Here is a 10,141-nt window from a genome sequence, read left to right as displayed (position 1 = left end):
GAGGACATTCTCTAATAATGAAAAGGAAAAAAAATCCAAAGGGGTAAATTTTAAGAAAAATCATCAGTGTTCCACATTCATGGAACCATTCATTTTAAAGCTTTAAGTGTTGATCTGAGGGAGCTCCATGAAATTTGCTGTCTCAATGAATCATCATGACATAAAAATAACACATTAGAGGTTCTCAACTGTCCTAGGACCTTAAATGCATGGTCATTTCATCTCCTTGATAACCCTATGTGTTAGGTTTACGACAACTGCCATTTCCATTTTTCAGATGCAGAAGCTGAGGTCTAGAGAAGTTAAACGACTTGCCCAAGGTGACACAACTAGTAAGTGGTGCCACATCTTTAGAAAGAATGCTCTTGGACAACAACTGTATGACACATTGAGGCCCTAGGAAGAGTATTTCTAACATCATGGGCACTTAAAAGAAAAGAGAAAATAGACTGAGTCTAAAGGCAGTGGTTTTTGTCTGTTTTGTTCACAGCTAAACCCCAAGAGCCTAGAATAGTACCCGGCACATTACGGGCATTTGAAAATATTTGTTGACCTTGTGGTTGAACCAAAACGAGATATGCAGCATCTCCTACACAGGTACCATAGAACTTTATGGTACAATTAAGATAACCTGAAGGGCATGGTTTCTTGAAGGAATCCAAATTGCTAAGTCTCACTTCCCATTTGCTTTGTATTTTTATTTGAATCATTCTGTGAGATGGTCAAGGTGGTTTTGTAATGGTTAAGGAATGTCTCCAAAGTCACACAACTTGCTAGAGGAAGAAATAAAGAGGACTAGAACAGAGGTCTTCTTGAATGGCCTAGCAATGGTGCAGGTATAAGAGACGCTTTCTTAGCACCAGGAACCCAAGTTCAAGAGTTGCTTTGTTAGTTAATCACTCAATGACTTTTTACTTGTACACTGAGGCAGGATTATCTCCTGGTTAAGAGGCACGGGCTGATGGTCTGACTTAGGCACACTTCTTAATGCCTCTGAGCCCTAGTTTCCTCATGCGGAGAACATGAATACTGTAGTACTTACCACTGTCAGTCAGACTCCACTCAGGACAAAAGCATCACTCAGAGACAGGGCACTTAATATGGAGAACTGGTTACCTGAGTGATGAAAGGGCTGAGAAGCCAAGTAAGGTATTGAAGAATCCAGAGACCATCTGCACCAGGAAGCCACCACCACATCTAGATGGTGTCAGGACAGGTGTTGACACCTGCCCAGAAGCCAAGGCCACCACCTGCAGCAGAGCAAGAAAGGAGAAATACTCAGGGCACCTGGGTGGCTCAGTCAGTTCAGCATCTGCCTTCAGCTCAGGTCATGATCCTGGGGTCCTGGGATCAAGTCCCACATCCGGCTCCCTGCTCAGTGAGGAGTCTGCTTCTCCTTTTCCCCCAGCCCCACCTCCCCCCGCTCATGCTCTTTCTCAAATAAGTAAATAAGACCTTTTTAAAAATAAATAAATAAAATAAATAAAAAAGAAAAGAGAAATACCCTCACCTTTTCTGCCTTTCTGCCCACCAGCCTATACCATTGCCTCTTCTTGGTTAAACCTAACTAAAAGCCGAGGAACCCGGGAAACAGGGTACTGAGCAGAGCAGGGGAAGGACAGAGACAGATCTGGGAGCACACAGGCAAGCAACCAGCTCAGGACCTCACGAAGCTGCTGTGAGATTAAATGAGATACACATAATGGGTGTAGCACGGTGCCTGGTACGTAATAGTGCTTAATGAAAGGTATAGCTGTTATGACATTTAATAGGCATGGGTGATGAAAAAGACAAGACTCTGCTATCCATAGCAAGCAGTCTGGACCTCGTAGCCCATTTTTCGGCTATGATGCCATCTGTTGGCCTCTGGACTGAAATCTTCTAGTGGGCGTCACCCCGCCATATTGGTTCAGGTGACCAACTTGAGAGCACAAATATCTCATATCAGGCATCAGTGATTACAGAGAAGAACAGACCAATATTGGCCTAAAAGTGTTTTCCTCTCCTAGAATAAAAGAGGTCATTAACAATGCAAAATATTTTTCTGTGAGACACAAAATGTTGTGTCATGAAAGCAGGCATCAGCTCAATCAAGCTCCCTGATAAGACAGTGACTTGGGATGCATGGTTTACATAGCTGACCACGTCTGATTTAAAAGGACTTGATGTGCTCCTGTCACAGAGATGGCTTTACCCTTGGAAGTTTATTTTGAGAAAGAGCTTTCTCAAATAAAACACATGCACCACACTGCTGACAGGAGCCCTTGGGTGAGGGGTTTCAGCACCCTGGTAGTGAGCAGAACCCACAGATGCTGTTTTTTGGAGGCCAGGAAATCCCGTCTTAACATCTGTCCCTCTTTATCCCAAGCCTCTGAGTTACAGATTATTAGTGCTATAGCTTGAAAAACACACTAGTGGGTTTCACCAAGATGCAGAAACCACTCCGAAAGCAGAAATGCCAAGAACTGCTGCTATTCATGGTCGGTAGAAAGATAAGATAGAGACAGAGATAGCAACTTGACTGTGGCCTTGGGGCCTGGCCACACCGGGGCAGCATTGGATACTCCCTGCATTCTCGTCCTGTCTCCATCAACTCGGGGAAAATGGGCTGTGGGGGAGATTTATACTCTACTTTTGAAGTAATAATGCTACCTTAAATAACAGGCATTCTGGAACATTCTAATTAGGTAAGAAGGCACCAGAAGGTATAATCTGTATCTTCCAATGGATGACCAAATGAAGTCACTGAGAGCTTTCCACTCATCTCTAAAGAACATGAATAAAAACAATATTTTATACAGAGAAAAAAAAAGAGGGGTAAAGATGGGGTGAGTTTCCAAAACTTATGGGTAAAATTGAACTGGATTGATAACCTCTTTCCTATACAAAATGAATCAGCTTGACAACCTAGTGACTCTGAAGTCACCCTAGGCTTAAGACAATGGAATGGGCGATTCTCCATGCTCATCCAAAACCTTTCAACGTGGAGAGTTCCTGGACACGACAAATTTCATTCTGATATTGTTTCCTGGTTCTGTCTTTTGGGTCCCAGTATAAATGATATCATTGGTCCCATTAGTTTGACATGAAGTACTGCCAACTCGTAATTACAAATGCCTCCCCACCCCCACCCCCACCCCAGCATTCTGTTACATGGAGCTGTCAGTGAGTCTCATCTCCAAATTGTAATGGCACTATTCACTTTATTTAGGCCTGGGTGATACAGGATGGATGCCCTTCTAGAAAAGCATGTGCATTTAAGATGGCAGAGCAAGAATGATTTATATAGGGAATAACTCCTTAGTCTGTCAAAGACCTGGCAGAATCTTTCTGGGAAAACTAATTGCAGCCAGTGCCTTCCACCGCTGAAGATGAACTGTCGGCATCTCTCCCACTATCATAAGATGCAATCTGCCAGCCATAAGAAGAGAGGAAACCAGATTCCTTATTCTCAACATCTGCACAGGTCTGATGATGCTAAGTTTCTCCGGACCCAGTTCCTGAGATTTGAACGTCCCCTTGACAAACATACGGCATCTTCCTTTGATCATTACAAAATCGCACAACCTTTCTGGGCCATTTAAGATGCATACAAAAATAATTGTTATCCTACAGCCCTGCTGACCTAGTTGCTCTGAATGTCGGGTCTGCGATGCCCTTGTGCTCTCATAAAGGGTAGAGACACAGGCTGCTCATTTGACGAGGAAAGGCGAGGAATGAGTCTGTCCTGAACTTCGGGGTCCAGAGAATTTTCCTGTTCACTGAATGTTCTTTCTACTCTCCCTCTCGTGGTTCCTTCTCCCCGGACCCCTCTCCCTGTCCACCCTTCAGTGGGTCTGAGAAGCACATTGGACACTCTGCTCCTTCACAACAGTGGGCAGGAGGTAAGGAAGGGAGCCTGGTGTCGGCCAGTCCCCTTACAAGACACGGAGCCACCCGAACCTCCCTGGGTGCTCCCTGGGAGAGGCTCGAATTCAATCCCGTCTGATCGGCTAGACCGGTAGTTATCAACAGGGGTGACTTTCCAGCAGGGGACATTTGGCAATGTCTGGAGACATGTTTGGTTGTCCCAAGTCGGGAGCAGGGGTGCACTCCTGGCATCTAGCAGGGAGAGAGGAACAGCACTTTTCAACATCCAGCTCTGCCCAGGACAGGCCCCCTCGACGAAGACTTGTCTGAACCAAAACATCACAAGTGCCAAGGTTGAGAAATCCTGATCTCGATTTTAATCAAGGCGTGTAAATCAGAGGATTTAGGCAAGCCGTTCCCTCTTCCAGTTGGCACAAAGCCCCACACGGAAGCTACGCCCCATGCCGGAGCCCTGCTGAGGCCCCACAGTGGCCTGATTCAGCAGATCACACTTTCATAATGTAATGCAATTCTTCCTCATTTTTTTAATGTTATTTGGGCCCTTTAATATAATTTGGCAAGCTATTATAGTTGTTACAGCTGCTAGTTTTGCCCTCAATACTGATTTCACTTATGACCTCAGCCAGAATAAGATTTAAAGTTTGAGATGATGTAAGTGAATAAGGATTATTAGATTTATTCGTATGGCAATTTAAATAAGAAACTGCCTGGCTTAGAATAAGTGGTAAATGAAAAATGCTAGTGATTTATAGACCTGTCCATTTTAAAGATTTATATGATGTGTGGGATGATTAAGTAAGAGACAGGCCTGATTATATGAAATATGTAATTTTTGTAAATGCAATATTGGAAGCAAGCTGCTAAACAGTGCTGGATGGCATCTCTCGGCAAAGCAATTTTTATTCCATGATTATTGTAAACCGGTATGCAGAGTCATGTGCAAATTACACACGGAGTCCTTGCTCTAATTCTTTATAGTCAGATGAGAGTGTGCTCAGAGAAAATGCATCGAGCTTCAGCATTGAAACATCAGTCCCATTGGTACCCAAAAGACAGGGCAAGCTGCTGATTTCGGCCCTGAGTCAGTGACCGCCTGCCTGAATAATTCTCTTTCATAAATGACTCGGCCACTCTGTTCAGGTCACAGTCACCGACTTATGAAATGGACATTATCCATTTGTCACATTTTAGTGACACACTTTGGGGAAAATACTCCTGACTCTGAAGTTAACAGTGAGTCAGAAAGAGAAATTCAAGAAACTGTGATGGACTTTCCTTTCCCCACTGTGAATCCTTCTCTCTTCAAGGTAGCACCTGGAGCCTGAAAACTCCCAAGTACTTGGAAGTGATTCACTCAGCTCTCAGGAGGCCTCCCCCTCCGGTGGCAAGCCTCAGAATCCCCCAGGGAGAGCTGAGGCCCAATGCCTCCCTGAGGTTTCCTACAGAGCTCCAAAGCCAGCCAGAGGATTGCCATGGAGGAAGGAGCCACAGTTGGATTCTTCTCTCTCACAAGCGAGCAAGCGAGGAAGATGTAAGAGAAATTATTAATATTTAAATTACTTAGACAGCTGGGCGCCTGGGTGGCTCAGTGGGTTAAGCCGCTGCCTTCGGCTCGGGTCATGATCTCGGGGTCCTGGGATCGAGTCCCGTGTCGGGCTCTCTGCTCAGCAGGGAGCCTGCTTCCTCCTCTCTCTCTCTGCCTGCCTCTCTGCCTATTTGTGATCTCTCTCTGTCAAATAAATAAATAAAATCTTTAAAATAAATAAATAAATTACTTAGACAGCTGTTCAGTACAAACAAAAAACAAACAAACAAAAACCACCTATCCTCAGAGAACAGAGAGATGTGGGTGGTGGTCATATTTCTCCCACAAATTGAGTGTAAGATCTTGGATAAATTGTCCAGGACCATAAGCTCAGGGCTGTAGTTGGTACGAGGTGCTGAAGGGATCCTTGAAAGGAAAGCCCTGTATAAAGCGAGGGGCAACATCCAAATGCAAATAAAGAGGCTCAGAAGAGAAACAGAGGCCAAAACGGAAACAGGAAACACCTTTGTTCAATAAACATCCGTGAAGGCCCTTAGAGTAACCAAGAAGGGCAACTCAGGAGACCTTGAGGGAGCTCAGGGCTGAGCTGGGGATTATCTCGATGCAGCAGTGTTTAGACAACAGATTAAGTGCTGAGGGTCAGAGTCGCACAGACGGGGCTGGAGGCTGGTTTAGCAAAGTAGGAAACTTCACTGAAGAAATAACATGGAGACTTTCAGCTCCTGCAGAATGTGGAGGAATTAGACAAACAGAGAAAGGAGACTCCTAGTCTGTCCCCATGTTTGTCCAGACTGGCCCTGAGATCACTGTCAGAAGGTGAAGGAAACCACCCACATGTGTTTGGGTTGGTATCAGGAACCAGGAACACACATACACTACACTTTGTAGAGGACAGGGACACAGGGTTCTGCAGATCTAGAAACTTGCAGAGCTGGCTGGGACCAGAAACTCTTCCTGAGATTCCAACTTTATCTTGAAATTTGATATCCTTTGTGAAATATGTGGAATTTCCAGGGCACTATAGCAATTATGCCCACATCATTCTTCCTCTGATCAAACATCATCTTTTCAACTTTTAATGGGGCCATGGATTTTTAATCACTAATTTAAGTTCTCCAGTACAATGATTTTAATAAGATAAATATTTTTCTTTCATTTAACAGTAAATGGTTTGGTCCAGAGTCCTGATAAACTGATTATTACTTCTGAAAGGCTCATGTTGCCCATACTGATTAAATGTGATGGCACAAAGAAAGAATAGTATTTATATGGAATGATTTTTAAACATTCAAAATATATATCTAATCTTTTAGCTCTGGATTTCTTTTAATAACCTTGAAATTGATACTTACCTGGCAGGGGAGATACCGTGATCATGAAGGTGTTTTTCCCAGGGCGAGGCTTATCCACTGCACTCCAGATGCGCTAACCCCTCCAATTTTCCCAAGTATGGGAAACTCGACTGCATAATTTGTGGTAGTGGGGGACTGCATTCGCGCTTAAAAATAAAAAATAAAAAATAACCTTGAAATCATATGCTCAGCTTTTCCAAGATAGAAGAAAAGAACAACAAAAGGAAACTGATCTGTCGAGTTACAGCTAGCCTCACTCAGAAAAGAGAAATATTTTTAGTTGCTAACTAGACACATTGCCACAGAACAAAAAGTATAGGTCAAGAGAGAGAAGAGCAGATTAAATAATAAGATGCATTTATTTGCTGGAATTTTATCACCACACTTTTTTAAAAGACTACTTATCCAACAGAAGTAGGTTAGATTTATTTCCTAATTACTACATTAACAGATCCCTGAACATTTTCCTGATCAGTTTTATGAATTGATTAATAAGGCAATCATAGTTTGGGATAGCTTTTATATGCCACTTGATATTGATGTCATCTATTAAAAAAAAAAAAAAAGGCCAACTGAACACCTGATATCCAGTAAAGCCATGTTCAAAAATTGCAGTCTTAGAAAAATAATGGAATGACCATGACCTCAAGTACCTTGAGCCAAATAGCAACTGTCAACTCCTGATAGCAGTATTTGACCTCAGAGCCAGGTGACAGAAACCAACCTGAAACAGCCATTTTCTCAAATTCAGTTAAAGATAATAAACCATGTTGGGAGAAATCATCCACCGGAGTAAGGAAGCCTCTTGTAATCAATGACCTAGAAACAGGCACCATGATTTGGGTGAAAAGGATCAGTTGCTAAGGGACTCTGGGAATTTGTTGCTTTAGATTGAATGCGTGCTAGATTTTGGCAGAGTTTTTGGCTTTGATGATTGTTACTGTTTTGCTTCTTCTGATTCATTTTTAGCTCTTCTCAAGGAGTATTTCAACATCCATGAAACTAGAGAGGACAGTATAGTAATATCCCCATCTCGACCCATCTTCAAGGCACTCCAGAACTACCACCTCAGGCCACTCTTGTTTCATATATACTTGGGCATCATATCATTTCACCCATGAATTTTAAGTGAATATTTAAGTGCATATTTCTAAACCATTTAAGTACACATTGCTAAAAATAAACTTTAAAAAAAAGTACGAATCCCGGGCGCCTGGGTGGCTCAGTGGGTTAAGCCGCTGCCTTTGGCTCAGATCATGATCTCAGGGTCCTGGGATCGAGTCCCGCATCGGGTTCTCTGCTCCGCGGGGAGCCTGCTTTCTCCTCTCTCTCTCTCTACCTGCCTCTCTGCCTACTTGTGATCTCTCTGTGTCAAATGAATAAATAAAATCTTTAAAAAAAAAAAAAAAGTACGAATCCCAAACCATCACCACCACTAAATAATTAGCAATAATTCTTTAATCTCATCCAGCGTCCACACAGTGTTCATTTTTCCTAGTTGTCTCCTCAGTGCTTTTTTTTAGTTTGCCCAAATCATCCAAATAAGGTCCACGTGTTACAGTTGACTGTCACAGCTTTCGAGTCTTTTTTCAGTCTATTGGTGCCCCTCCTCCACTTTAATTTTCCTGGCCATTCAGTTATTGAAGACATAGAGTCATTTGTCCTAGAATTTCCCACATTCTGGGTTTTGCCCTCTGTGTCCTATTATTTTCTGAGAGGTGATGGTTAGATGGAGCCCTGATTAGATTCAGGTTTGATTTTTTTTGACAGGACTACTTTATTAGAGGTGTCATGTGCTTCCATGAGAAGCGTTATGGTGCCTGGTTGTCTCTTTCTGGGATGTTGGTGGCCACTGTTGATCGATGATCTCTGTTAATATAGGCTGTTTAGAGAAAATCATTGAACCACAACCCTGAGGAGGTTCTGTTTGAAGAAAAAAAAAAATGATTACAAAGAATTTTACTCTGCTAGGCACTGTGTTCTTCCGCACACAGGCCTCATGTAATCACTCTAACACACCTCAATGAAGTGGTGCTATGGGAGAATTTGAACCTCCAGTCAGTCTTCCTCCAAAGGCCACTGTCTTAGCTACCACAGAAACAAAGCACCTTGAGAGGGCGAGGTGAAACTGTAGCCAAAAGATTTATTCTTTTACAGTAGACCAAAGTACCAAGTAGCCATTTATTAACTGGCAAACGCAATCATTGAAAGGGTCTATCCTCCAGTGGGGGATGTGAGTTTGACTGTAGTCGGCGCCATCTTGGAACAGGCAGGGAAAGAGGCACAGGAGGTTCAGGACAGCCTGCACCAGATAGGCCCAAGAATGTCACTAAAATGACTAGAATCTATGAAGTGCTCTTTCAAGCCGACTCCGCCCTCTGCACAAATCAGCTTAGAGTTATGTTACCCACTCTCCATGTGCAAGGGTTGCCAAAATTAGAGTCATTTCATTAATCTCCCATGCCAGGGAGAGGTGGCTATATATCACTCCAGGTTACACTGACAGCAAGACAATAACATTACATTTCCACAGTGCATCAATTAGCATTTCCCTCAATTCATTTGCCATCAGAGTCTCTACAAAAATACCTTACAGCTAAAATAGGTCTCTCTGTCTTAGACTTCAGCCAGACTCATTTCAAGATAAACATTTTATTTTTTGATATAAAGGAAGAAAAGTATGGAGACTTCACTTCAAATGGCATCTCTAAGCAAATAAAAAGATTAATATGTTTTTTTTCAAATGCTTGTCTCATCCCCACCAGGGAATGGTGCCTTATGATTAGAAGCGGGAAGAGGAGGAGACCGGGTAAGAGGAAGGAAAGGAAAAGAAGAAAGGAAGGACTCAAACCTATGGCATTTAGGATGCTAGCTTTTATTAGAATATTTACGGAATTTAAATAAGTGTCAAAAACAAAACGAGGTAACCTGATACAGATGCTTTGTCATATAAATGTATCTTTAAAAACAAATGACCAAAAAAACTCAAAATTCCTTCTTCTTCACATATCTTCCTCTCTCACAACTCACTTCTAATCACTTTGTTTAGGATTCTAATTCAATATTCTGCATAATTTATAAGCTCGGAAGGGGTCACCCCAACTTCCTCAACAGTGTTTATTAATAAGCAATAGTATCATGGTAGAAATTTCTAGAAACTTTTCTCTGAAATAGTATTCCTTCCCAGTTCTTTTTAAAGAGAAATTTAAAGACAGTCATGTACAATAGGAAAAGAAGAATCATTTATAGTAGAGGAAGATATTATTAAAAATAATGAGATCTCAAAGAATGCATTATAAAATAAAAACCAGAGGCAGGAGAGAGTCAAGGGATTTATGCTATCATCATTTTACTATTGCTACAACCTCCAAGA

At 42.3% G+C, this 10,141-nt stretch overlaps 1 non-coding gene across 1 annotated transcript; it reads left to right on the top strand.

Moving 5' to 3' along the window:
• Window positions 1–6,760: 6,760 nt before the first annotated feature.
• LOC116569778 lies at window positions 6,761–6,919 on the top strand. The gene has a single exon (XR_004277200.1). It is a non-coding gene; the product is annotated as a U1 spliceosomal RNA (small nuclear RNA).
• Window positions 6,920–10,141: the final 3,222 nt, after the last annotated feature.

The sequence above is a fragment of the Mustela erminea genome, chromosome 11 (genome assembly GCF_009829155.1).
Source record: "Mustela erminea isolate mMusErm1 chromosome 11, mMusErm1.Pri, whole genome shotgun sequence".
Classification (NCBI taxonomy): domain Eukaryota; kingdom Metazoa; phylum Chordata; class Mammalia; order Carnivora; family Mustelidae; genus Mustela; species Mustela erminea.
This window is presented reverse-complemented; position numbering and strand designations above follow the sequence as displayed.